Source organism: Pongo abelii, chromosome 19 (assembly GCF_028885655.2).
Source record: "Pongo abelii isolate AG06213 chromosome 19, NHGRI_mPonAbe1-v2.0_pri, whole genome shotgun sequence".
Classification (NCBI taxonomy): Eukaryota; Metazoa; Chordata; class Mammalia; order Primates; family Hominidae; genus Pongo; species Pongo abelii.
Window position 1 is genome coordinate 22847916 of NC_072004.2, and position 26520 is coordinate 22874435.

The following is a 26520-nucleotide window of genomic DNA, read 5'->3' on the forward strand; positions in this document are numbered from 1 at the left end:
CAGCCTCCTGCATGCTGGCCCCTGCTGGAGCCTGGCCTCCCACTGACAACCCTTTCACACTGACCACTGGAGTAGTTTCCTGTGGCTGCCATAGCAAATTGACACAAAGTTGGTGGCTTAAAACAACAGGACTTCAACAGATCTTTTTGAGGGATATGAATCTACCCACAATAGTCTACCCTCTGGCTCCCATAAATTCATGTTATTCCCACTTGCAATGTATAGTCACCCTATTCCAACACTCCTAAAAGTCTGAACCCATTCCATTATCAACTCCAATTACAAAATCTCATCTAAATACTGCCAACTCCAAAAGTCCCAAATTTCTTTCTCTCTCTTTCTTTCTTTCTCTTTCTTTCTTTCCTCCCTCCCTCCCTCCCTGCTGGCTTTTCCTTCCTTCCTTCCTCCCTCCCTCCCTCTTTCTTTCTTTCTGACGAAGTTTCACTCTTGTTGCCCAGGCTGGAGTGCAATGGTGCGATCTTGGCTCACCGCAACCTCTGCCTCCCAGATTCAAGTGATTCTCCTGCCTCCGCCTCCTAAATCGCTGGGATTACAGGCATGCACCACCACATCCGGCTAATTTTATATTTTTAGAAGGGATGGGGTTTCACCATTTTCTCCACGTTGGTCAGGCTGGTCTGGAACTTCTGACCTCAGGTGATCCACCTGCCTCGGCCTCCCAAAGCACTGGGGATTACAGGCATGAGCCACTGCGCCCGGCCGATGCAGTTCTTATAAACAGCAAAGTCTTGCTTTTGAATTACGAGTCCGTAGCCTCTTTTCTCCACAACATTGAGCCTCTGCCAACCTTGTTAAAACTCAAGGATTCTTTTGTTATAACACTAACAGTTGAAAGGGAGAATGGATATGGGCTACAGCTAGCCTTTTCTGCCACAATTCCACTTGTCACAGACATGTTAGTTCCCATTTGAAATCTTTCTGCACCATACAAAATTTCATCCTCAGGCCCATGTGGTCTGTGGGTGGGTCTTGTTCAGCCCCAACAAATGAAAGAAGATTAATTAACAGAAGCAGCTGCAGCTGGGCCTGGAGGCCATGGCTGTACAGCAGCAGTGAGAGCCGAGCTGTGGCGGGCCACATGCTCTTCCCCTGACTCAGGGCTGCCGAGTTCCCTCCAGAGAGGCTGCTGACCTATTTTTTTATTGGGAACAACCAGCAAATGTGATAATGAGGAAAATGTATACTGGCCCCTGTGAAGTTTAGTGAAGCCCGAATGAAGTGGAGGAGGCCACGGAGATGCACGAGGAAGAGCATTCCAGGCAGAGGGAGCAGCAAGGACAAAAGCCCCCGGGCAGGAATGGGTGTGCAAGCCTGAGATCCAACATGGCGGAGAGCAAGCCGGAAGTGCTGCGCGGGGATCCTAAGGGAGCGCTGAACAAGACAAGCTCAGTTTTGTCTCTCAAACCCCCACAATCAGGTAAGTCAGTCGGCCTCGCATAAGATACATGTTTTCCCCACTAATCTCCATTCTGAGGAGTGGAGTAGAAACTCCCTCTCCTCTCATGAAATGTTGAGTATCAGGGAGTAAGTGTGTGCTAAAAAGGGTTACCTCGGTGGAACTGGGTTGCTCAAATCCTGAACATTCCAAAGGAAGGACTGGCCCCTGACCAGCTCTGGGGAGATAACTTCTGGGTCTTTGGAATATGCCTGAGAGCACATTTGTGACCTGAGACTTCAGCCCTGCCTACACCTTATGCTAACAGCGTGGTTTATGGGGAAGACCTGTTTTTATTTGCTGGGAGCCCTGGGCCATGCTGTATCTATTTGACTTCTGGATGGGTGGGAACTGGGGAATAAATTGCTAAGGCCAGTCATGTAGATGCTCCATGCCTATATGACTGACCTCCAATAAAAATCCTGGCACCAAGACTTGGGTAAGCTTTCCTCATTGACAGTAATTGGTGTGTATTGTCACACGTTGTTGCTGGGAGGATTAAGTGTTGTCCATGTGACTCCGCAGAGAACTCCTGGAAGTTCACCCCTGGTTTCTCCTGAACTCTGCCCTATTGTCCCTTTTTTCTATGCTGATTTTAATCTGTATTCTTTTTATCCCCAAGTTCTGGCAAGTCTTTGATGTATTCTTTTCCCATAATAAACTGTGACTGTGAGCATAACAGTTTTTGCAAGTTCTGTGAGCCCTTCTAGCGAATCATCAAACCTGAGAGTTGAATTCATCCCATCTATTTTTCCATCATCTTGCTACTCTACCTAGCTGTCAAAGCCCTAGTAGGAAGAGTCTGATTGGCTAACTTGAGTCACCCAGCCCATCTTGGCCAGGGGAGGACAGGCACCTTGACAAGCAGGCCCCACGCAGCTGCACTGAGTGGGAAGGAGGATGCCCCAAATTACTTGTATCAGGAAGACAGAGTTGGGGCCAGTGTGGTGGCTTACATCTGTAATCCCAGTGCTTTGAGAGGCTGAGGCAAGAGGATTACTTGAGCCCAGGAGGTTGAGGTGGCAGTGAGCTGTGATCACTCTTCTACTCTCCAGCCTGGGTGACAAGACCCTGTCTCAAAAAAAACAAAACAAAACAGGAGAGTTGGGAGCTGGGATTCTGGTCAGGACAAATAGTTGATATATGCACCAGGCAGGGAAATGGGAGTCCATACTAGCAGGAAAAAGTTGGAGTCTTGTGGAGATACTGACCAAAAAGCCATGTGGTGTCTGAGTTTGTGTCCATCCAACTGTTGGCATCAAGAAATCACAACAGTCATTGGAGGGTGTCAGCTGCAGGATGGAGCAGAATGTCAAAGATCCAGAGATTTTTCTTGTGGGTTGAATTGTGTCCACCCCCGCCAAAATATGTTAAAGTCCTAACCTCTGGTACTTATTTGAAAATAGAGTCTTTGCAGATATAATCAGGTTAAGATGAGGTCATACGGGATTAGGATGGGCCCTAAATCCAATGGCTAATTCGTCACAAAGAGAGAGATTCGATGACAAACAGGTGCACAGAAATAAGGCCATGTAAAGACGGAGGCAGAGGTTGGGGTGATTCAACCCAAGAAACACCAAGGATTGCTGGTAGCCAACAGAATCAGGAAAGGGCAACAGCGGATTCTTCATGGAGCTGTCAGAGCATAACCCTGCCAAAACATTGATTTCAAACTTCTGGCCTCAAAGACCATGAGAGAATCAACTTCTGTTGTTTTAAGCCACCAAGTTTGTGGCAATTTATTATGGAAGCCCTAGGAAACATTACAGATTTTGCCACTGGAAAGGGAGTGCTGCTTCTAAAAATACGGGTTGAACTGGCCACGTGGACGGCCAGTGCTGTAGAGAAATGATTGAAATGTCCACTCCTGTATCTACCAATCCTTTAAATTTCTTTCCCTGAATAGTTATTTCACAGGTAGGACGTTTATCAGTAATTTGATTTAGCCAATAAGCTGCTTTGCCTTGTTTATTTGTGCTTCCAAATCCTCCTGTTCGTTTAATTTCACTTTTCCCATTTCCATATACGGCACAATCAGGAGCTGTGCTATATGCTCTCCTGGCTCTGCTTTCCAGAGAACAGAAGTAGTTATAACAATCTGAATTTCCCCATTGTAATCTTAATCAATGACTCCTGTATGTACTTGCACTCCTTTTAAATTTAAACTAGACCTACCTAGAAGTAATCCTACCATCCCTGCTGGCAAGGGTCCACAGACGCCTGTTAGCACTTTTTGCAGGGGTTCCACAGGCAGAAGGCTCAGCTTTTGTGCAGCATAAATCTACTGCGGCACTACTGGCTATGGCAGGGGACAGACATTGTACAGGGGTGAGGGAATGGCCTGAGCTGGAAATGCCCTGGTTTAGAATGGGGCCCGGGACAGGCCCCTCATGGCATTTCCCCAAATCAGATTCCCATCTTTATCAAACTTAGAGTGATATTTATTAGCCCAATGTTTTCCTTTTTTACATTTTGGACATATTTCGGGCTCAGCAGTTTTCTTTTTTCCTCCATCTGGCAGCCTGACTCGCTGATTCTTTCTACATTCTTTTTTAATATGACCATGCTTCCCATGGTTAAAACAAGCTTCAGGAAACAGAGTATTTCCTTTACCCACTCTCAGTCCTGCCAACAAAGTAGCTTTATAGCTTGTGCCAACAAAGTAGCTTTATGCAGATTACCTCCGATACTGTCACAGGCCTTAATATAATCAACTAAATGTGCTTTCCCTTTAATAGGTCACAGAGTGGCTTGGCACTCAGGATTGGCATTGTTGAAAGCTAGTAACCGCAACACTATATCCTGAGCAGCTGAATCTGCAATCACCTTTTTAAGAGACTCCTGTAACCGAACTATAAAATCTGCATATGGTTCTTTTGGTCCCTATTTTACAGCACTAAAGGAAGGGTATTGTTCTCCTCCTGAAGTGATTTTTTCCCATGCTGTAATGCACACTCCTCTAAGCTGCTCTATGGCATCATCTTGCATTACCACTTGTGCATCTAAACCAATCCAGCTGCCGACCCCTAAAAGTTGGTCTGCAGTTATATTAATTTGAGGTTGGGCCTGGGTGTTGCAAGCAGCCTGAATGGAAGCTTCATCTGCCCACCAAGTTTTAAATCGTAAGAACTGAGCAGGAGTCAGACAAGCTCGAGTAAGAGCATCCCAGTCAGTAGGAATCATCCCACTGGAGACAGCAACATTCTTTAACTCTCACATCACAAAAGGAGAAACTGGTCCATATTGATTAATAGCTTGTTTAAATAATTTACATACTTTAAAAGGAAAAGGCTCAAATGTAGCTATAATATTCCCCTGTTGATCAGGTGGCTGTATTCTAACAGGGAATTGCCAAGCATTCATATCACCCTCTCGTCTAGCTTGCTGGATTCCTGCCTGAATAGAACTGAGAGTGGTCGTTCGAGGCGCTGCTTGAACAGTCACTGGGGCAACTACTTTTCATCCAGTGTCCTCTGAAAAAGAAAGATCCGAGGGTCAGGCCACTCTTTTTCTTCAAAATAATGAGGCGGTGTAGAGGGGTAGGGACAAACCTCTCCCTCCTTTGCCACTTTAGCTGGCAAGCAAACCTGCTCTGTCACCTCTTCTGTTACATCATTATACTCTCCTTCTTCCTCTGATTCCTCCTCCTTGTCATCTGTGTGAAAAGGCTCCAAGGTGGAACGAACCAGAGCCCACACTGACCAGACAGTTATAGGAATATCCTCAGCACCATCCTTATATGCCTTTTTCAGTGTGCTGCCTACCTTCTCCCAGACCTCTACATTCATAGTTCCTCGGTCCAGAAACCAGGGGCAATATTTCTCTACTGCACTAAAAAGCTGCATAAGTTGGCTAGTGCTAACCTTCACTCCTCCTTTTCTGAGGAGCTGCTGAAGCAGACTCATATAAGCCTCCTGCCCGCTGGACCCTTGTCCCATTGTTACCCGGATGCTTCTGAGCTCCCCTTACTCACCACAGGGATTGCTTAAGAGTACTTGGGTGTCCTCCAGTGTAGTTCCACATTCTCCAACCATTGCTCCAGCAACCCTTTGACCCGGGTTCAAGCCCCACATTTGGGTGCCACTTACCAAGGCCAGTTCGGTCGTGGAGACCTCAACCCAGCGGCACTAGAGGAATGAAGACAAAGACACAGAAATAGAGTGCAATGTGGGATCGGGGGCTGACAGCCTTCAGAGCTTAGAGCCATGAACAGAGTTTGACTCACATATTTATTGACAGCAAGCCAGTGATAAGCATTATTTCTATAGATTATAGATTAGCTAAAAGCATTCCTTATGGGAAACAAAGGGACAGACTCTGGCTTGTTATCTGCAGCAGGAACATATCCTTAAGGCACAGATCGCTCATGCTATTGTTTGTGGTTTAGGAACGCCTTGAGTGGTTTTCTGCCCTGGGTGGGCCATGTGTTCCTTGCCCTCATTCCAGTAAACCAACAACTTCCAACGTGAGTGTCATAGCCATCACAAGCATGTCACAGTGCTGCAGAGATTTTGTTTATGGCCAGTTTCTCATGGCCTGTTTATGGCCAGATTTGGGGGGCCTGTTCCCAGCAACATTTTTCACAGAAATATAAAAAATATTGGTAAAATTCATATGGAACCAGGTCAGGCACAGTGGCTCTCGCCTGTAATCCCAGCACTTTGGGAGGCTGAGGCAGGTGGATCACCTGAGGTCAGGAGTTTGAGACCAGCCAGGCCAACATGGTGAAACCCCGTCTCTAATAAAAATACAAAAAAGTAGTCAGGCATGGTGGCAGGTGCCTGTAGTCCCAGCTACTTGGGAGGTTGAGGCAGGCAAATCTCTTGAACCCAGGAGGCGGAGTGCAACCATTGCAGTGATCCAAGATTGTGCCATTGCACTCTGGCCTGGGCAACAAGAGCAAAACTCCATCTTGAAAAAAAAAATTCATATGGAAACACAAAAGACACTGCACGGTCAAAACAATCTTGAGCAACAAAAGGCATCACACTAGTTGGCTTCTAAATATATCACAAAGCTTAGTAATCCAAATAGCATGGTACTGGCATAAAAACAGACACATAGACCAATGGAACGGATTAGAAAGCCTAGAAATAAATTCATGCAGTTATAACCAGCTGATTTTTGGTGAAGGTACCAAGAACACACAATGGAGAAAGGACATCTCTTCAACAAATGGTGTGGGGAAAATTGGATGTCCACACGCAAAAGAATAAATTAGACCTTTATTTCACTCCATATACAAAAATCAAAATGGATTAAAGACTTAAATATATCTGAAACTGTATAACTACTAGAAGAAAACAGAGGGGAAAAGCTCCATGAGCTCCACTGGTCTGGGCAATAACTTTTTGGCTATGACCCCAAAAACATAGGCAACAAAAGCAAAAGATGTAGATGAGATTACATGAAAATGAAACACTTCTGCACAGCAAAAGAAACAATCAACTGAATGAAGTGACAACCTGTAGAATGGAGAAAATATTTTCAAACCATACATCTGATAATGGGTTAATATCCAAAATATATAAAGAACCCAACTCAATAGCAAGAAAACAACCCAATTAAAAAATAGGGGAAGGACATGAATAGACACTTCTCAAAGAAGACGTACAAATGGCCAGTGGGTAAATGAAAAAAAAATTATCATCACTAATCATGGGGAAAATACAAATTAAAATCACAATGAGATATCACCTCACACCTGTTAGAATGGCTGTTATCAGAAAGACAAGGGGTAACAGGTGTTGACAACGATGTGGAGAAAAGGGAACCATTTTCCCTTTTGTTGGTGGGAATGTGAATTAGTACAGCATTATGGAAAACAGTACGGAGGTTCCTCAAAAAACTAAAAATAAACTAACATGATCCAGCAATTCCACTACTGGGTATGAGGCAGGGGAATAGGGTCTGGAGGCAGGGAACCTAAGGCCGATTAGCATAGACTTCCTAGAGCTGAATCAAAAGGAAAATCCCACCTCTCCACACCAAAGTAACAGAAGGATCAGAGGCTACTCCGTTTGCACTACTTTGCAGATGAAAAATGGAAAGTACCTCTGATTGGTCACCTCCCACAACCAATCAAACTGGTCGTGGGCCTAACCTTCATATGCACAGGGGTGTAACTTTGTAACTTCACCTCAGCCCCTGATTGGTAGCCTTCCCCAAACAATCGACTGGTCGTGGGCCATTCCTTCAATTATATAGGGTGTAACCAGGTAAGAAATGGGAAACCTCTAGAAGGTATTTAAACCCCAGAAAATTCTGTAACCTGTGCGCTTGAGCTGCTTGCTCAAGCCTGCTCCCAACTCTGTGGAATGTACTTTCATTTCAATAAATCTGTGCCTTCGTTGCTTCATTCTTTCATTGTTTTGTTTGTGCGTTTTGACCCAGTCTTGTTCAAAACATCAAGAACCTGGATGACTTGTAGTCAAGACCCTCGACTGGTAATACTAGTCCTTTTTCACACTTTTTTTGCATATTCCCCCCACCCCCGTGTGGCTTGCCAAATTATTTTCTTAATAGAGTTTTTGATGTGCAGTTTTAATTTAGTAAAGTTTACCAGAACTTAGTTTATTATTATTTTCGGACCTAAGAAACTTTTGTCTACCACCCCCACACCCCGCTCCCACCAATTCCTGAAGGCATAATCCTGTTTTCACCCTTTTATGTTTAGGTCTATGGTTCATCTTGACTGAATTTTGAATTTTGTATGAGACTAACGTTCATTTATTACCCCATAATGACATATAGTAATTCCAGAGCCATGTATTGAAAAGACTTTTTTTTTTTGAGACGGCATTTCACTCTTGTTGCTCAGGCTGGAGTGCAATGCTGCGATCTCAGCTCACTGCAACCTCCACCTTCTGGTTTCAAGTGATTTTTCTGCCTGTCTCCCGAGTAGCTGGCATTACAGGTGCCCGCCACCACACCTAGCTAATTTTTGTATTTTTAGTAGAGATGGGGTTTCACCATGATGGCCAGGCTGGTCTCGAACTCCTGACCTCGTGACCCACCCACCTCCGCCTCCCAAAGTGCTGGGATTACAGCAGTGAGCCACCGCACCCAGTATTTTTTTTCTTTTTAAAATTGAGATGGGGTTGCCCAGGCTGGAGTGCAGTGGCTCGATCACAGCTTACTGCAGCCTCAATCTCCCAGGCTCAAGCTATCCTCCAACCACAGCAGGGACTACCAGTGCATGCCACCATGCCCAGCTAATTTTTGTACATATTTTTTGGTAGAAACAGGGTCTCACTATGTTGCCCAGGCTGGAATCAAACTCCTAGGCTCAAGTGATCCTCTCACAGCCTCCCAAAGTGCTGGGATTAGAGACATGAGCTACCACGCCTGGCTGACTTTACTTTCTTCATTGGACTGCTTTGGGCCTTTGTCAAAAATTAAATAATATAAATATGGATTTATTTATTGGCTTTCTATTCTGTTCCATTGATCTGTTTATCCTTTTACCAGTACCATACTGGCTTGATTACTGTAGTTTTACAGTAAGCCCTTTTTTTTTTTTGAGACAGGGTTTCACTCTGTAATCCAGGCTTGAGTGCAGTGGTGTAGTCATAGATCACCGCAGGCTTGACCCCCCAGGTTCAAGCAATTCTCCTGCCTCAGCTTCCTGGGTAGCTGTGACTAGAGTCGTGCACCACCACACCCAGCTTTTTTTTTTTTCTGGTTGTTGTAGAGATAGGGCCTCCCTATATTCCCCAGGCTGGTCTCAAACTCCTGGACGCAAGCAATCCTCCCACCTCAGCCTCCCAAAGTGCTAGAATTACAGTCATGAACCTCCATGCCCGGCCTTGACACTCTGTTTTTACCTAAAGTTCTGGTTTTCATCTAGTATTCTTTCCCCTTGGCTGAATGATTTCTTTTAGGATTTTTGCAGTGCAGGCATACTAGTGATGAATTCTTTTAATTTTTAAAAGTATAATTTTAATTTTTTATAGTATAATTTTCAGTTTTTAAAATCTGTAAATCTATTTTTCTATTTTTGAGATGGAGTCTCACTCTGTCACCCAGGCTGGAGTGCAGTGGGGTGATCTCAGCTCACTGCAACCTCTGCCTTCTGGGTTCAAGTGATTCTCCTCCTTCAGCCTGCTGAATAGCTGGGATCACAGGTGTGCACCACCACACCTGGCTAATTTTTGTATTTTTAGGAGAGATGGAGTTTCACCATGTTGGCCAGGTTGGTATTGAACTCGTGACCTCAGGTGATCAGCCTGCCTCAGCCTCCCAAAGTGCTGGGATTACAGACATGAACCACCACACCCGGCCTGTACATTCATTTAATGTTCATCCTTGAAAAATCTTTTGGCTGGGTGCAGTGGCTTACACCTGTAATCCCAGTATTTTGGGAGGCCAAGGCAGGCAGATTGCCTGAGGTCAGGAGTTTGAGACCAGTCTGGCCAACATGGTCTGACACTGTTTCTACTAAAAATACAAAAAAAAAAAAATTAGCTTGGCGTGGTGGCATGCTCCTGTAATCCCAGCTACTTGGGAGGCTGAGGCAGGGGAATTGCTTGAACCAGGCAGGTGGAGGTTGCAGTGAGCCAAGGTTGCACCACTGCACTCCAGCCTGAGTGACAGAGCAAGACTCTCTCTCAAAAAAGAAAAAGAAAAATAAATCTTTTTTGTTGGAAATAGAATCCGGGTTAGAATTTTTTTCTTTTGGCACTTCAAAGATGTTTCAGTGTCTTCCAGCCCCCTCGTTTCTGATGAGAAGTTAGCAAGCATTCCAGGCTTATCCTTCTGTGTCTGGAACTGGTGGGTTCTTGGTCTCATTGACTTCAAGAATGAAGCCATGGACCCTTGCAGTGAGTGTTACAATTCTTAAAGATGGTGTGTCCGGAGTTTGTTATTTCTTATGTTCGGACATGTTAGTTTTTTCCTTCTGGTGGGTTCGTGGTGTAGCTGGCTTCAGAGTAAAGGGACAGACCTCCGCGGTGAGTGTTACAGCTCTTAAAGCTGCACATCTGGAGTTGTTCGTCCCTCCCGGTGGGTTCCTGGTCTCGCGGGCCTCAGAAGTGAAGCTGCACATCTTCCCAGTAAGTGTTACAGCTCACAAAGGCAGCACAGACCCAAAGAGTGAGCAGCGACAAAATTTATGGCAAAGATGGGAAAGAAGAAGGCTTCCACAGCATGGAAGGGAACCCCAGCAGGTCTTCCGCTGCTGGTTCGGGTGGCCTGCGTTTATTCCCTTATCTGGCCCCACCCGCATCCTGTTGATTGGTCCATTTTACAGAGAGATGATTAGTCCATTTTACAGAGAGCTGATTGGTCCATTTTGACAGAGCGCTGATTCGTGCATTTACAAACCTTTAGCTAGACGCAGAGCACTGATTGGTGCATTTACAATCCTTTAGCTAGACACAAAAAGTTCTCCAAGTCCCTTACCCTATTAGCTAGACACAGAGCGCTGATTGGTGTGTTTACAAACCTTTAGCTAGACACAGAGTGCTGATTGGTGTATTTACAAACCTTTAGCTAGACACAGAGTGCTGATTGGTACATTTACAAACCTTTAGCTAGACACAAAAGTTCTTTAGGTCTCCACCCAACCCAGAAGCCCAGCCGACTTCACCTGTCAATGGCACTCACCACAGGACTTTGCAGCACCTAGCCCGTGCACTCCAGCAGCCCAGAGGGAGCTTGTCCCGCGATCAAGCCTAGCAGGCGCCCGCTGGTCGCCCGCGGAGCCCACGCCCACCCGGAACCCGCACCGTCCAGCGAGTACCGCTCACAGCCCCGGCTTCCACCCGTGCCTCTACCTCCGCACCTCCCTGCCAACAGAGGGAGCCAGCTCCGCCTCGACCAGCCCCAGAGAGGGGCCCCCACAGCGCAGCGGCAGGCTGAAGGGCTCCTCGAACGCCGAGGACGAGGAGGCACCGAGAGCGAGGGCTGCTAGCACGTTGTCACCTCTCACTTCCATGTGTGATAAACTGCTTTCCTCTTGCTGCTGTTGGGAGACAATTTTCCACGATTCTCCATTTCCTCATATCTAGGCATTAACAGCAAATTTCCTCAGATATATTACATTCCAGGATAGTAAAAATAAAATATATATTTTTTGAGACAAGGTCTCCCTCTGTTGCCCAGGCTAGACTGCAGTGGTGCCATCTCGGCTCACTGCAACCTCTGTCTCCTGGGTTCATGTGATTCTACCGCCTCAGCCTCCTAAGTAGCTGAGATTACAGGCACATGCCACCATAGCCTGGCTAATTTTTGTATTTTTAGTAGAGATGGATTTTCACCATATTGGTCCAGCTGGTCTTGAACTCCCGACCTCAGGTGATTCGTCTGCCTTGGCCTCCCAAAGTGTTGGGATCACAGGCGTGAGCCACCGTGCCTGGCCAGAGTTTCCACTCATTCTCCGCAGAAAGGTCCGTTCCCGTAGGAACTTACTCTGCCATACAGAACCAGAACCTCCATGAGTCTCTGCTAGTGGCGTTCGCTCTGTTTTTTTCCTTCCTTGTAATTTATTTATTTTTAAAAAACTGGGTGCCTTCGTCCTGTAGGGGTTCCACTTTTGTGTATTTTGCTGTTGCATCCCCATTATGTCATTTTATTTTAAAAATATTTCACCATATTTGCTTCAGGTCTCTCTTTTTAAAGAAATAAAATCTTACTAACAGTCCTGTTTTCCTTTTGTGTGTTTACAGTGAGTGGATGTTCTATAATCTATCAGCCTGCTACTAATTGTTTCCATCTTTTGTTCTTGTAAACAATAGCAGGTGAAATTGACCTGGAATCTCTTCCTTTGTGCAAACTGTAACCAATTACAAATTGCCCTCCAAGAATGTATGCTAATTTACCTTGGCAGGGTCCTTCCTCCCCAAAGATTTTTGCTATATAATTATTTTTTAAAGTGTGTGTATTCGTTTCCAAGGACTGCCATAACAAATGACCACAAACGGAGCATCTTGAAACAATATAAATCTGGCCAGGCGTGGTGTTGTGCACCTGTAATCCCAGCTACTCGGGAGGCTGAGGCATGAGAATCATGTGAACCTGGGAGGTGGAGGTTGCAGTGAGCTGAGATGGCACCACTGCACTCCAGCCTAGGTGACAGAGTGAAACTCTGTCTCAAAAAAAAAAAAGAAAGAGAAAGAAAAGAAAAGAAAGACAATATAAATCTCAGTTCTGAAAACTGGAAGCCTGAAATCGAAGTGTCCCAGGGTTGGTTTCTCTCCCCAGTTCTGGAGGCTGCCATGCCCCTTGGTGTCCCTGGCTTGTAGGTAGCTCTCACCCTGTCTCTGCCTCCATCCTCATATGGCATTCTCCTTTGTCTGTCTCTGTGTCTCCAGGGCTGTTTTCTCCTCCAGCAAGGGCTGTTTTCTTATTCTATCCAAGCTGTTTCTGCTGAGATGGTTGGTTGGATCCCAGTGTCGCAGGTCTCATCTCTCCAACAAGGGTTTGGCCACCACATCTTTGGTGGTTATTTTATTTTAAAAAATTCCTATTTTGGCTGGGTGCAGTGGCTCATGCCTGTAATCCCAGCACTTTGGGAGGCCGAGGCAGTCAGATTTCTTGAGGCCAGGAGTTCAAGACCAGCCTGGGCAACCTGATTAAACCCTGTCTCTACAAAAAACACAAAAACTAGCCAGAATATGGTCGTCTATATCTACAGTCCCAGCTACCTGGGAGGCTGAGGTGGGAGGATCTCTTGAGTCTGGGGGGTTGGAAGCTGCAGTGAGCCAGGATTGTGCCACTGCACTCCAGTCTGGGTGACAGAGCAAAACCCTGCCTCAAAAAATAAATATTTCTTATTTATTTGTGGGAGGGAATCAATCAGAAGTACTTTCTATTTTTCATCTGCAAGGCAGTGCAAAGGGAGTAGCCTTTGATCCTTTTGTTACTTTGGTGTGGAGAGGTTTTCCTTTTGATTCAGTTCTAGGAAGTCAGTGCTAATTGCCTTTAGGTTCCTTGCCTCAGACCCTATTCTCATGCCTCACTAGTACCCATCATGTACTTTTAAAGTTCCTACAACTCAATAATAAAACCCCAATAACTAAATTTTAAAATGGTAAAAGATTCCCATGGATGAACCTGGAGGATACGTTATGTGAAAAACGTGAGGTACTGAAAGATAAATACTGCATAGTCTCACTTATGTGTGGAATCTAAAAAAGGTCAACTTGGCCGGGTGCAGTGGCTCATGCCTAGCACTTTGGGAGGCTGAGGCAAGGGGATCACTTGAGGCCAGGAGTTAGAAACCAGCCTGGCCAATATGGCGAAACCCCCATCTCTACTAAAAATGCAAAAATTAGCCAGGCGTGGTGGCATGTGCCTGTAGTCCCAGTTGCTCGAGAGGCTGAAGTGGGAGGATTGCTTGAGCCTGGGAGGTTGAGGCCGCAGTGAACAGAGATTATGCCACTACATTCCTGCCTGGGCGATAGGGTGAGACCCTGTCTCCAAAAAAAAAAAAAAAAAAATTGATGGAACTCATAGAAGCAGAGTCAGATATGGTTACCAGGGACTGGAGAAATGGGGTGATGTTGATCAAAGGATACCAAATTTCGGTTAGACAGCAGGAGTAAGTTCAAGAGGCCTATTGTAAAACATGGTGACTACAGTTAATAACAATGTATTGTATTCTTGATAAAAATATAAGTAAAAGATTTGAACAGACACTTTGTGAAGAAAACACATATTAGTAGCCAATTAACCCATGAAAATGTTCAACATTGTTAGTCATCAGATAAATGTAAATTAAAACTACATTTCACATCCATCACACACCATTTTATTCCCTCAAAATTGCTAAAATTAAAATAACCCACAAAGTCAAATATTTGTGAGGATGAGGAACAACCAGAGCTCTCACACATTACTGGTCCATTCACTTTTGGAAAAGGCCTGGGAGTTTGTCTTTTCTTCTTCTTCTTTTTTTTGAGTTTGTCTTTTCTTCTTCTTCTTCTTCTTCTTTTTTTTGAGTTTGTCTTTTCTTCTTCGTCTTCTTCTTTTTTTTTTTTTTTTTTTTTTTTTTTTTGAGATGGAGTCTCACTCTGTCACCCAGGCTGGAGTGGAGTGGTGCGATCTTGGTTCACTGCAACCTAGGCCTGGGAGTTTCTTGTAAAACTAAACATGCACCTACTCTCTGACCCAGTGTCCCACCCTTTGGTGTGCACCAAGAGGAATGAAATATATTTTCACCAAAAGACTTGTACTATAATGTACGTTTCTGGTTTACTCATAGTAGTCCCAAACAGGAAGCAGCCCTAGCAGCAATCCATAGGAAAATGCTCAACTATAGTAAATTCATTCATTGGAACACTACTCAGTAATAAAAAGGAATGAGTCACTTGCTATCCACAACATAGATGAATCTCAAAAGCATTTTGCTGAGTGACAGAATCCTTAAAGGAAGCATGCTCTATGGTTCCGTTTATACAAAGTTCTAGAAGAGGCTAAATAAATCCATGTTGGAAAAAAATCAGGACAGTGAATTGCTTTGGGAGATTATCAATAAAGACTGACCAGAAGGGGCATGAGGACACTTTCTGGGGTTATGGTAATGTTCTGCAAGAACTCCCTACTCCCCCATGAGCCAGTCTCTGGTAGCCTCTAATCTGCTTTCTGTCAAATTCACAGAGACAGAAAATTAGATTAGGATACAAATCTACAAATTTTGTAGAGTTCTTGCCATTTATCTGTTTGTTTTCTGTATGTCTTATATGGTTTTTTGTTCCTCAATTCCTCCATTACTGCCTTTTTTGTATTTAGTTGATTTTTTGTAATGTTTCGTTTTGATTTCTTTCTTCTTTCCTTTTCTGTCTTTTTTTAGTAATTGCCTAAGTGGTTGCCTTGTGAATTACATATAACATCTTAAACTTGTAACAACCTAGTTTGAAAAATACCACCTTAGTTTAAATAGTACATAAACACTCTCGTCCTATACATCTCCAACCCTTCTCCTTTATATTGTTAGTCACAGATTACATCTTTACATATTGTGAGCCTATTAACATAGATTTGCAATTATTATTTTATGTATTTGTTTTTTAATTATATAGGAAAAAAAGAGGAACTACCAAAAGTACAACAATACTGGCTTTTATATTTCCCTAAGTAGTTACCTTTACCAGTTTCTTTCTTCATATAGCTTTGAGTTACTATCTGGTGTCCTTTCATTTCAGCCTGAAGGGGTTTAGCATTTCTTGTAGGGAAGGTCTATAAATGAAAAATTCCCTTAACTTTTGTATATCTGGGAATGTCTGTATTTCTTTTTTTCTCTTCTTCCTTCTTTTCTTTTCTTTTTTTTTTTTTTCAGAGCAGGAGTGGAAGTTTATTTATAAAGGCTTTAAAACAGTAAAGAAAGGAAAGTATGCTGGAAGAGACCCAAGCAGGCACGTGAAGCTCAAGTGCCTTTTTGTTTGAGACAGGGTTTCACTGTGTCACCCAGACTGAATGCAGTGGCATGGCTCACTGCAACCTTGAACACCTAAGCTCAAGCAATCTTCCCACCTCAGCCTCCCAAGTAGCTGGGACTACAGGCGTGACACTGCATTTGGCTAATTTTTAGAAAGTTTTTGTAGAGACAGGGTCTTGTTATGTTGCCCAGGCTGGTCTCAAAATCCTAGGCTCAAGTGATCCTCCCACTTCAGCCTCCCAAAGTGTTGGGATTATAGGTGTGAGCCACCACACCCGGCCCTATTGAATTTTTGAAGAAAAATTTTGCCAGATATCAAATTCTTGGCATACAGTTCTTCAGCACTTTAAATACGTTATCCCCCCTGCCTTCTGGCCTCCATGGGGACTGGTGAGAAATCACCTGTCAGTCCTATTGAAGATCACTTTTACTTGTTTATCCATTCATCTGTTGATAGACAGATAATAGACAGAGGATAAGTTGCCTTTCTCTTGCTGCTTTCAAGATTCTGTCTTTGTCATTGTTCTTGACAGTTTGATTTAAATGTTCTCAGTGTATATCCCTTTGAGTTATCCTCTTCAGAGCACGGTGAGCTTCTTGGATGTGTAGATGTACAGATTTATGTCTTTCGTCAAATTTGAGAAGCTTTTCTTCACAGCTTTGCAAACACTTTCCATTTTGTTGTTGTTGTTGTTGTTGTTGTTTAAATAATAGCCATCCCAAAGAGTGTGAGGTGTCCCTTCATTCCTACACATAAAACTCACAAAAAGTTTGCTTCTCATTCCTACAGATCATCTGACCTAGAGGTCTTCATTTCTAATGGAGGGATCCTTCTATCAGGAAACACACCAATTATTCCATTTAACTGGAAGTTGAGACTGCCTCCTAGCTATTTTGAGGTCTTCCATTGAACCAATAGGCAATTAAGGGAGTTACATACTGCTTGAGTGGCCCTGATTACCAAGGAGAAATAGTGTTGCTGATGCAAAATGTGGGCAGAGCAGATTAGGCCTGGACCTTAGGGCATTCTCAGGGTGGGGTGGGTCTCTTGGTATTTCTGTGTCCAACAGTAAAAGTTAATGGAAGATTATAGCAACCCAATAAAAATGAGATCACTAAGGCCTCAGATCCTTCAGGAATAAAATTTTAGGTCATTCCTGCAGATACAGAACCCTGATCAGCTGAGAGGGTGGCTGAGGGCAAAGGTAGCAATGAAACAGGTAGTGAAAGAAGGAAGTTATAAATATTAATGATGGTCTCTGACTAGTTATAGTAAAGAAGACTGTAGTAAATATGCCTACTTTAGTCTCTGCTTGTATTTGTATATATGAATCAATTTCAGTTTTCTTTATTTCTCTTTTCTGCAGCTATTTTACGTAAGGAAAGTGGGTGGTGATTAACCTCAGAGTCTCCAGGGACAGACTATCCAGGACTGTGCCTGAAATAGAAGAGGAATTAACATCATACAGAACTGAATACGGTGACTGAGGGGAGTTTGTGTCTCCCCTTTTAGGAAAGAAGATGAGAACATGTATGAAGAAGAGTCATGTACTGTATTATGCTGTTGTTTGAAAAGTTAATTAGAGGTGCCCACTAAAAACTGCTCAGCAATTTTCTTGGAGACCTCAGTACTCATGTTATTCTTTCCTCTATCTTATATTTTCCTCTCTCCTGCCCTTTTCAGAAAGAGTCTACAGCAGAAGCCATTGACCCTGTTCAAATTACAGAACAGCCCTTTTTGAATTTATGAAAATCCTGAAATATTAAAATTTTGCCAAATCGTGTTATAGCTTTTATTTTTATTTTTATTTTTTGAGAGAAGGTCTGGCACTGCATGCAGGCTGGAGTGCAGTGAGATGATCTCAGTTCACTGCAACCCTGACCTCCCAGGCTCAAGTGATCCTCTCGCCTCAGCCCCCAAAGCAGCTTGAACTACAGGCACATGCCAACACGCCTGGCTAATTTTGGTACTTTTTGTAGAGACAGGGTCTTGTCATGTTGCCCAGGCTGGTCTCAAACTCTTGGGCTCAAGTGATCTACCCGCCTCGGCCTCCCAAAGTGCTGGTATTACAGGCATGAGCCACCAAACCCAGCCTCACGTTATGACTTTCCAACCAGAATTTAGTGTTAACAAAGTAATCACAAACGTAATATATTAGTTTGAAATTAGTAATGCCCACCAGATTCAATCACTAAAAAATGCGATGTCATTAAAAACCATTTTTCTACCTGGTAACAAGAGCCAACTTCTGTCCCAAGCAGGTTGAATTATCACAATTTCCTGATAAGCAGAGTCCAGCTTCCTAATTCAAACTCTCAAACTCACTGTTAAATAAGCCCAGAGGAGTTGGACATTTTCCATCACGCATGTGGGAAGAAAGAAGGCCAACGATGCTCTTCAGATTTAACAGGTAAACCTTAAAAGTATCTGTTAAGAATACAGAGATGCCCATGACAACACTATCACCAGAGCAACAACTATCAACTAAGGTAACCATGTAGAAATAATGTCCTTTTTGTAGGTCTTCTTTTCTTCCTTTTTTCTTTTTCTTTTTTTTTTTTTTGGTGCAAGACATGGCAACAATTTCTTTTATTATTATTATTATTATTATTATTATTATTATACTTTAGGTTTTATGGTACATGTGCGCAATGTGCAGGTAAGTGATGGCAACAATTTCTAAAGTCTATGTTCACATTATATTTGCAAGAAAAGGCTTATTTTAATCACAGCACAAGTGGGTAACTGTTATAGATATTCACATGACTCTGCATTTCCCATTTCACAGCAGAGGGCAGGATTGTGGTGACTGCTCTCAAGTTACCATCATCACAAATCAGCTTATTTAAAACAGTTTACTATGATTATAAATAATCTAAAATATTTTATTTAAAATAGATTACTTAGAATAAATTATTTTAAATACTTTGTGATGTAGAACATTCTCTCTGGCCGGGTGTGGTGGTTCATGCCTATAATCCCAGCACTTTGGGAGGCCAAGATGGGAGGATTGCTTGAGCCCAGGAGTTTGAGACCAGCCTAAACAACACAGCGACACCCCGTCTCTACTAAAAATACATAAATGAGCTGGGTGTAATAGCTTGCATCTGTAGCCCCAGCTACTCAGGAGGCTGAGGTGGGAGGATCACTCAAGCCCAGGAGGTTGAGGCTGCAGGGCTGTGATCGTACCACTGCATTCCAGCCTGGGTGACAGAGTGAGACTGTCTCAAAAATAAAATAAATAAGTAACATTTTTTTCTGACCTTCCCTGTTCTTTCTGAGACCCCTTGTTAAATTTTAAGACTTGCAGTTTTTGAGGCCTGGTTCTGAAGTGAACTACTCAGCATTACTTGCAAAGGACAGACCTGCAAAGTGACGTTTTGCTGGCAGAAATGGAGAAGGAGCTGAGTACAGATTTCATGTAATAAAAATGAAATGAAAATGAAGTACATGTGGAAATGTTCTTCTCTGAAACGAATTAGGCTATCCTGTATTTAGCTGTTTTGGGGAAAACATTCAATATTAATATCTCTTATGCTTCTTGAAACCACCCCCACTGCCTTCTTTTTTTTTTTTTTTTGAGACAGAGTCTCTCTCATCACCCAGGCTGGGATACAGTGGCATGATCGTGGCTCACTGCAACCTCCACCTCCCAAGTTCACATGATTCTCCTGCCTCAGCCTCCCAAGTAGCTGAGATTACAGGCGTGTGCCACCACACCCAGCTAATTTTTTTTTTTTTGAGACAGAGTCTTCCTCTTTTTGCCCAGGCTGGAGTGCAGTGGCATGATCTTGGCTCACTGCAACCTCCACCTCCCAGGTTCAAGCTATTCTCCTGCCTCAGCATCCTGAGTAGCTGGGATTACAGGTGCCCGCCACCACGCCCAGCTGATTTTTGTACTTTTAGTAGAGACGGGGTTTCACCATGTTGGCCAGGCTGGTCTCGAACTCCTGACCAGGTGATCCGCCTGCCTTGGCCTCCCAAAGTGCTGGGATTACAGGCTTGAGTCACTGCATCCAGCCTTTTTTTTTTTTTTTTTTTTTTGTATTTTTTTAGTAGAGACGGGGTTTCACCATGTTGGCCAGGCTGGTTTCGAACTCCTGACCTCATGCGATCTGCCCGCCTTGGCCTCTCAAAGTGCTGGAAGTACAGGTGTGAGCCACTGCGCCCGGCCACCCCTTTTTCATCTATGTTTGTGTGATCTTTACAACTGCCCCATGAAGCAGGCATCAATTTCCATTTTACCCACAAGGGACTGTGGCTCAGAGGCCCAAATTCACACAGTTTTAGTGGTGGCTGAGGATGTGAAGCTGGCTTTCTGAGGCCTTGATAAGCTTCAGCAATAACAAGGCTGACTGATACTTATTGAGTAGTTACTATGTACCAAGACCTGTTCTATTGCGATACATAGATCCATAGATCCATCCATCCATCCATATACAGTTGACCTTGAACAATGGGTGGGTTGGGCGGGGGCGGTGTTAGGAACACCAACCCCCACACAGTTGAAAAACTGCATATAACATTGGATTCCCCCAAAGCTTAACTACCAACAGCTTACTGTTGACAGGAAGCCTTACTGATAACATAAAGTTGATTAACACATTTTTTTAATTTTATATATATTCCACTCAGTATTCTTAACAATAACGTAAGCTAGAGAAAAGAAACCATTATTTAGAAAACCAGGCTGGACATGCTGGTGCACACCTGTAGTCCCAGCTACTTGGGAAGCTGCAGCAGGATGATCACTTGAGCCCAGGAGGTTGAGGTTGCAGTGAGCCAAGATCCCGCGACTGCACTCCAACCTGGTTGACAGACAGAGACCCTATCTCAAAAAAAAAAAAAAAAAGAAAAAAAAAAAGAAAAGAAAGAAGAAAAGGAAAAGAAAAGAAAAGAAAATCAGGCCGGGTGCAGTGGCTCACACCTGTAATCCCATCACTTTGGGAGGCCAAGGCAGGAGGATCACTTGAGTCCATGAGTTCGAAACCAGCCTGGGCAACATAGTGAATTCCTGTCTCTACAAAAAATACAAAAATTAGCCAGGAGTAGTGGTGCACACCTGTGGTCCCAGATACTCAGAGGCCGAGGTGGGAGGATCACTTGAGCCTGGAGGTCAAGGCTGCAGTGAGCTGAGATTGTGCCACTGCACTCCAGCATGGGTGACAGAGCAAGACACTGTCTCAGAAAAAAAGAGAAAATAAAATTATAAGGAAGAAAATATATTTAGTGGATCATCATAAAAGTCTTCATCCTCATCATCTTCATGTTGAGTAGGTTAAGGCAGAAGAGGAAGGGGGGAGAAAAAGGAGGAGGGAGAGGGGGAGGAGGGGTTGGTCTTGCTATCTCAGGAGTGGCAAAGAAGTGGTGGAGGAGATGGAAGGGGAGACAGAAGAGGCAGGCACATTTTATTTTCTTAAATCCATTTATAAATAGACTCATCCAGTTCAAACCTGTATTGTTCAAAGGTCAACTGTATGTATAATTTAAACCTCATAACAACCCAATGAGGTAGTTGAGACTGGCTCTGTCTGATGTTGACTCATTAGACTCTTCAACCCAGAACATATTTACACTTCAAAAAGTAAAAAGGAAGGCCAGCCGTGGTGGCTTACACCTGTAATCCCAGTGCTTTGGGAGGCCAAGGTGGGAGGATTGCTTGAGGCTAGGAATTCAACATCAGCCTGGGCAACATAGCAAGACCCTGTCACCACCAAAAAAAAAAAAAAAAATTAGCCAAGCATAGTGGTGCGCACCTGCAGTCCCAGCTACTCGGGAGGTTGTGGCAGGGGGAACCCTTCAACTCAGGAGTTTGAGTCTGCAGTGAGCTATGATCACACCACTGCACTCCAGCACAGGTGTCAGAGTGAAAGCCTGTCTTTCAAAATAAAATAAAAACAAAAAGCTTTCAATTTCTAAAAACCTTGCATTCTGAGACAGGCCATGAATATAGAAGCTTCCAGGAAGCCTTGAAATACACCAAAAGCTTGGCATCTTATAAAACCATATCTTGTTTTTAATTAATCAAAGACAGAAATTTCTGGTTTTTATCAAAAGAAGACAAGCATCCTCCACTGACAATTGATGACATCTATATAATAATTTGAACAATAAGCACCACCTTCTCTCTTTTTTTTTTTTTTTGAGATGGAGTCTTGCTTTGTCACCCAGGCTGGAGTGCAGTGGCGCTATCTCAGCTCACTGCAAACTCTGCCTCCTGGGTTCACGCCATTCTCCTGCCTCAGCCTCCCAAGTAGCTCGTACTACAGGCATCTGCCACCACGCCCGGCTAATTTTGTTTTTGTATTTTTAGTAGAGATGGGGTTTCACCATGTTAGCCAGGATGGTCTCGATCTCCTGACCTTGTGATCTGCACATCTCGGCCTCCCAAAGTGCTGGGATTACAGGTGTGAGCCACCGTGCCTGGCCACCACCTTCTCTTTTTATCCGTCTGTTTTTAGTTGGTTGTTCTGAGAGCTAGACTCCTTTGTTATGAAACTTGTACATTAGACTTTTCTCTTTGGGAGTACCATTCTCATTCCCATTATTTCAGAAACTGGGACACAGAGAAGTTCAGTAACTTGTCTAATGATAGGGATAGAAGAGGTCAGAGAGAATGTTCGAGTCTCACGGTGTTGCCCAGGCTGGAGTGCAGCTGGGATAGGGAACCAGGCAGCCTGTCCCCCTAAGCCCTGCTCTGACTTGCCCAGCCAGTGCTTGACTTGTAAGCACCAGCTTTGCTGAAGTTGTTCCCTCTGTATACTTTACTAGCCCTTACTTTTTTTCTTTTTTCTAGCTCTGTCCTAGCTACTGAGAATACAGATTTATTTTTAAAATGCAGTCACTGCTCACGGGAGTTTAAATTTTAAATGAGGGCATCAGACAAGTAAACAGGCAGTGATAATAGGGCATGGTAGAGCCATAATAGAGGGATGCAAAGGATTGTGGGAGCCTGGAGGAAGCACCTCACTCAGCCCTAAAGGTCAGGGAAGGCCACCTACAGGTGGGACACTGGAGCAGTCTTGAACATCAGACTCTGTCTCAAAAAGAAAGAAAATCAAGTGAGGGGCTGGGCGCAGTGGCTGATGCCTGTAATCTCAGCTCTTTAAGAGGCTAAGGCAGGCAGATTGCTAGAACTCAGGAGTTCAAGACCAACATGGGCAACATAGCGAAACTCCATCTCTACAAAAATAAAAATAAAAATACAAAAATTAGCCAGGTGTGGTGGTGTGTGGCTATGGTCTCAGCTACTTGGGAGGCGCAACGGGGAGGATGACTTGAGCCCAGGCAGCAGTGGTTGCAATGAACCGTGACTGTGCCACTGCCACTGCACTCTAGCCTGGGCAACTGTCTCAAAAAAAAAAAAAAAGAAAAGAAAAGAAAGGCCAGGCGCAGTGGCTTATGCCTGTAATCCCAGCACTTTGGGAGGTTGAGGCAGGAGGATCACTTGAGGCCAGGAGTTTGAGACCAGCCTGGCCACCATGGTAAAACTCTGAATCTACTAAAAATACAAAAATTAGCTGGGCGTGGTGGCACATGCCTGTAGTCCCAGCTACTCTGGAAGTTGAGGCATGAGAATCACTTGAACTCGGGAGTCAGAGGTTGCAGTGAGCCATGACTGTGCCACTGCACTCCAGCCTGGGTGACAATGCAAGACTGTCTCAAAAAATAAATAAATAAATAAAAAGAAAGAAAAGAAAAGAAAAATAGGATAAGTTGGGTGGGGAAGGAGAGGGCCCCATTATAACTGTTAATCACTCCAAAACTTAGTGGCTTAGCACAACGACATTTTGCTTTACTTTTTCACGGTTTTAGAAATTGGTTGGTATAGTTCTCTCAGGATCTCTGATACAGTTGCAGGGAGATAGGAGCTGGTACTTGATTCATCTTAAAGGCCTCACTGAAATATCTACCGGTTGACACTAGTTGTTGGCTGGGCCCTCAGCTGGGGCTGTTGACCAGAACACTCCATGTTGCCTCTTCATGTAGCCTGGACTTCCTGATAGCACAGCAACTGGGTTCCAACAGCAAGTCTGGGGCTACACTTCCTGGCAACAAGGAAGAAGCTATCTAACCCGGACTTGGAAGTGACACGGCCTCACTTTCACCATAGTCACAAGCCCTCCCAGATTGAAGTGAAGAGGTTCTACCTCTCAACAGAAGTGTCAAAGTCACCTTGCAGGAAAGAGGATGTGGGATGGGAGATATCACTGTGGCCATTTTGGAAAACACCATCTGCTAACAAAGACCTGTAAGGGCCTAAGTACTGAAGAGATTACACTCATCCCACCACCCAAATGTATTTCAAATACAAACAACTCTAGACCATAAAATAGGGGCAATGCAACCCAATAAAGTATGAACTTCCCGTAACTCCTTCCATGCTTTTTTTGCTGGTGGTGGAGGGGACAGGGTGTCACCCATCAAATACTGTAGCGATATATTCTTTTTTTTTTTTTTTTTTTTTTTTTTTTTGAGACGGAGTCTCGCTCTGTCGCCCAGGCTGGAGTGCAGTGGCGTGATCTCGGCTCACTGCAAGCTCCGCCTCCTGGGTTCACGCCATTCTCCTGCCTCAGCCTCCCAAGTAGCTGGGACTGCAGGAGCCCGCCACCACGCCCGGCTAATTTTTTTGTATTTTTAGTAGAGACGAGGTTTCACCATGTTAGCCGGGATGGTCTCAATCTCCTGACCTCATGATCCGCCCGCCTCAGCCTCCCAAAGTGCTAGGATTACAGGCGTGAGCCACCGCGCCTGGCCATCAAATACCGTAGAGATATATTCTTTTTCTTCACTCTCTTTTTTCTTAGGGGGTTGCCTCTGCTTTGCTGGTGCCCTAAGTGTGTGCTCAAACTATATGGTGGATGCTCCAGCCTGGGGTAAGGATGTTTTGGGCAGAGGGAGGAGCACATGAAAATAAGTTAAACAGCATGATTAGGTACACTTGGATGGGTAGAAACCAGAGGGAGAATGGTGAGACAGGATGCTGGAAGTCTGATAAGAAACAGATCAGGAAGAGCCTTGTGGGCCAATCATAATACTGAGCACCAATAACAATAGCATGCATTCTTTTGTTCTTAGTATTCTAAGCACTTTTCATAAGCACACATTTAACCACTCAACAATCCTGGGAGATAGGTAATATGATTTTTTTTTTTTTTTTTTTGAGACAGTCTTGCTCTGTTGCCCATACTGGAGTGCAGTGGAGTGATCTTGGCTCACTGCTACCTCTCCTGGGTTCAAGCCATTCTCTTGTCTCAGCCTCCCGAGTAGCTGGGATTACAGGCGAGCGCCACCCCTCCCGGCTAATTTTTGTTTTGTTTTGTTTTGTTTTGTTTTCAGTAGAGACGGAGTTTTGCCACATTGGCCAGGCTGCGATTATTTCATTTTACGGATGAGTTAAACTGGTTAAATACTTTCTTCAGGCTCACACTGCTAGTAAGAGGCAGAAATGTGATTTGTGCCCAGGAAGTCTGGCCCCAGAACCTTCTCCCTTAACTGCACATTACTAATCAAAGGAGTGTGCACTTCAGCCTGAAGGTGAAAGTGAGTGATTTCCTAGAATATGAAATTTGATTAAAACAAAAGTAGAGAATTTCACTAAAACCTTCTGGCCTGATTTTGGATACCTTGGAAATACAAACTCAGGAATGGAATGTTACTTCCTTTTTTTAAAGGTATCTATACATATGATTGTAACATACAAAAGATAAAGTGCACTGGCCAAGTGTGGTGGCTCGTGCCTGTAATCCCAACACTTTGGGAGGCCGTGGCGGGAGGATCACTTGAGGCCAAGAGTTTGAGACCAGCCTCGCCAACATAGTGAAACCCCGTCTCCACTAAAAATACAAAAATAAGCCGGGAGTGGTGGCTCACGCCTGTAGTCCCAGCTACTCAGGAGGCTGAGGCAGGAGAATCGCTTGAACCCGGGAGGCAGAGGTTGCAGTGAGCCGAGATCGCACCACTGCACTCCAGCCTGGGCGACAGAGCGAAACTCCATCTCAAAAAACAACAACAACAAAACATCAATCTTAAGAGTACAAACTTACGAGTTTCATAGATGTGCACACCCATATAATCATCACTCGAATATCACAGACATGATGTTGGGTGAAAGAAGCCAGATGCAAAGCGTACCCCTTCATGAAGTCCAGGAAGAGGTGATGGAGGTGCTAGAGGCCAGAAGAGTGGTTATCTGGGGCTAGGCATAGTGACTGGGAGAGGGGCACGAGAGAGCCTCGGGGTGTGGAAACCGGCTTTTGGGGTCTGCAAGGGTCGCTGGGAAGTGTAGTCTTTTGTTGGGGGCGGAATGATCTGCTAAAAGGCAGGGTCCTTTTACACCAACGTTGATAGAGATCGATATTTATTCCTGCTACAATGACAAAAAGGAATTGTACACGAAGAAAAAAGGCAGGCATTTAGAGAAGAGGAATTAACGGGCAGATTCATAGGAGGGCTGCTAGAATCTATCAATCTCACACTACCGTTTCCTTTTTTTTTTCTTTTTCTTTTTGGACCTTGCGACTTTTCGCGCCAAAGCCCTAGAGACAGAGCCTGATTGGCCCAGCCACGACCTGTGCCCATCCACTGGTGGAGACCTCTTGATTAACAATCTTTCATTTTCCGGAGCGACCGAGGGACTGACTGACAGCCTCGGGAGCTTAGGCGCATCCCTGAAGCGGGCGCCAG

General features: G+C 44.2%; 1 long non-coding RNA gene across 1 annotated transcript; it reads right to left on the minus strand.

The window, feature by feature from the left end:
- Positions 1 to 1404: 1404 nt before the first annotated feature.
- LOC129051040 (uncharacterized) lies at positions 1405 to 26088 on the minus strand. The gene is made up of 3 exons (XR_008514987.2): positions 25969 to 26088; positions 5430 to 5583; positions 1405 to 4929 (listed from the first exon to the last, which is right to left on the minus strand). It is a non-coding gene; the product is annotated as an uncharacterized LOC129051040 (long non-coding RNA).
- Positions 26089 to 26520: the final 432 nt, after the last annotated feature.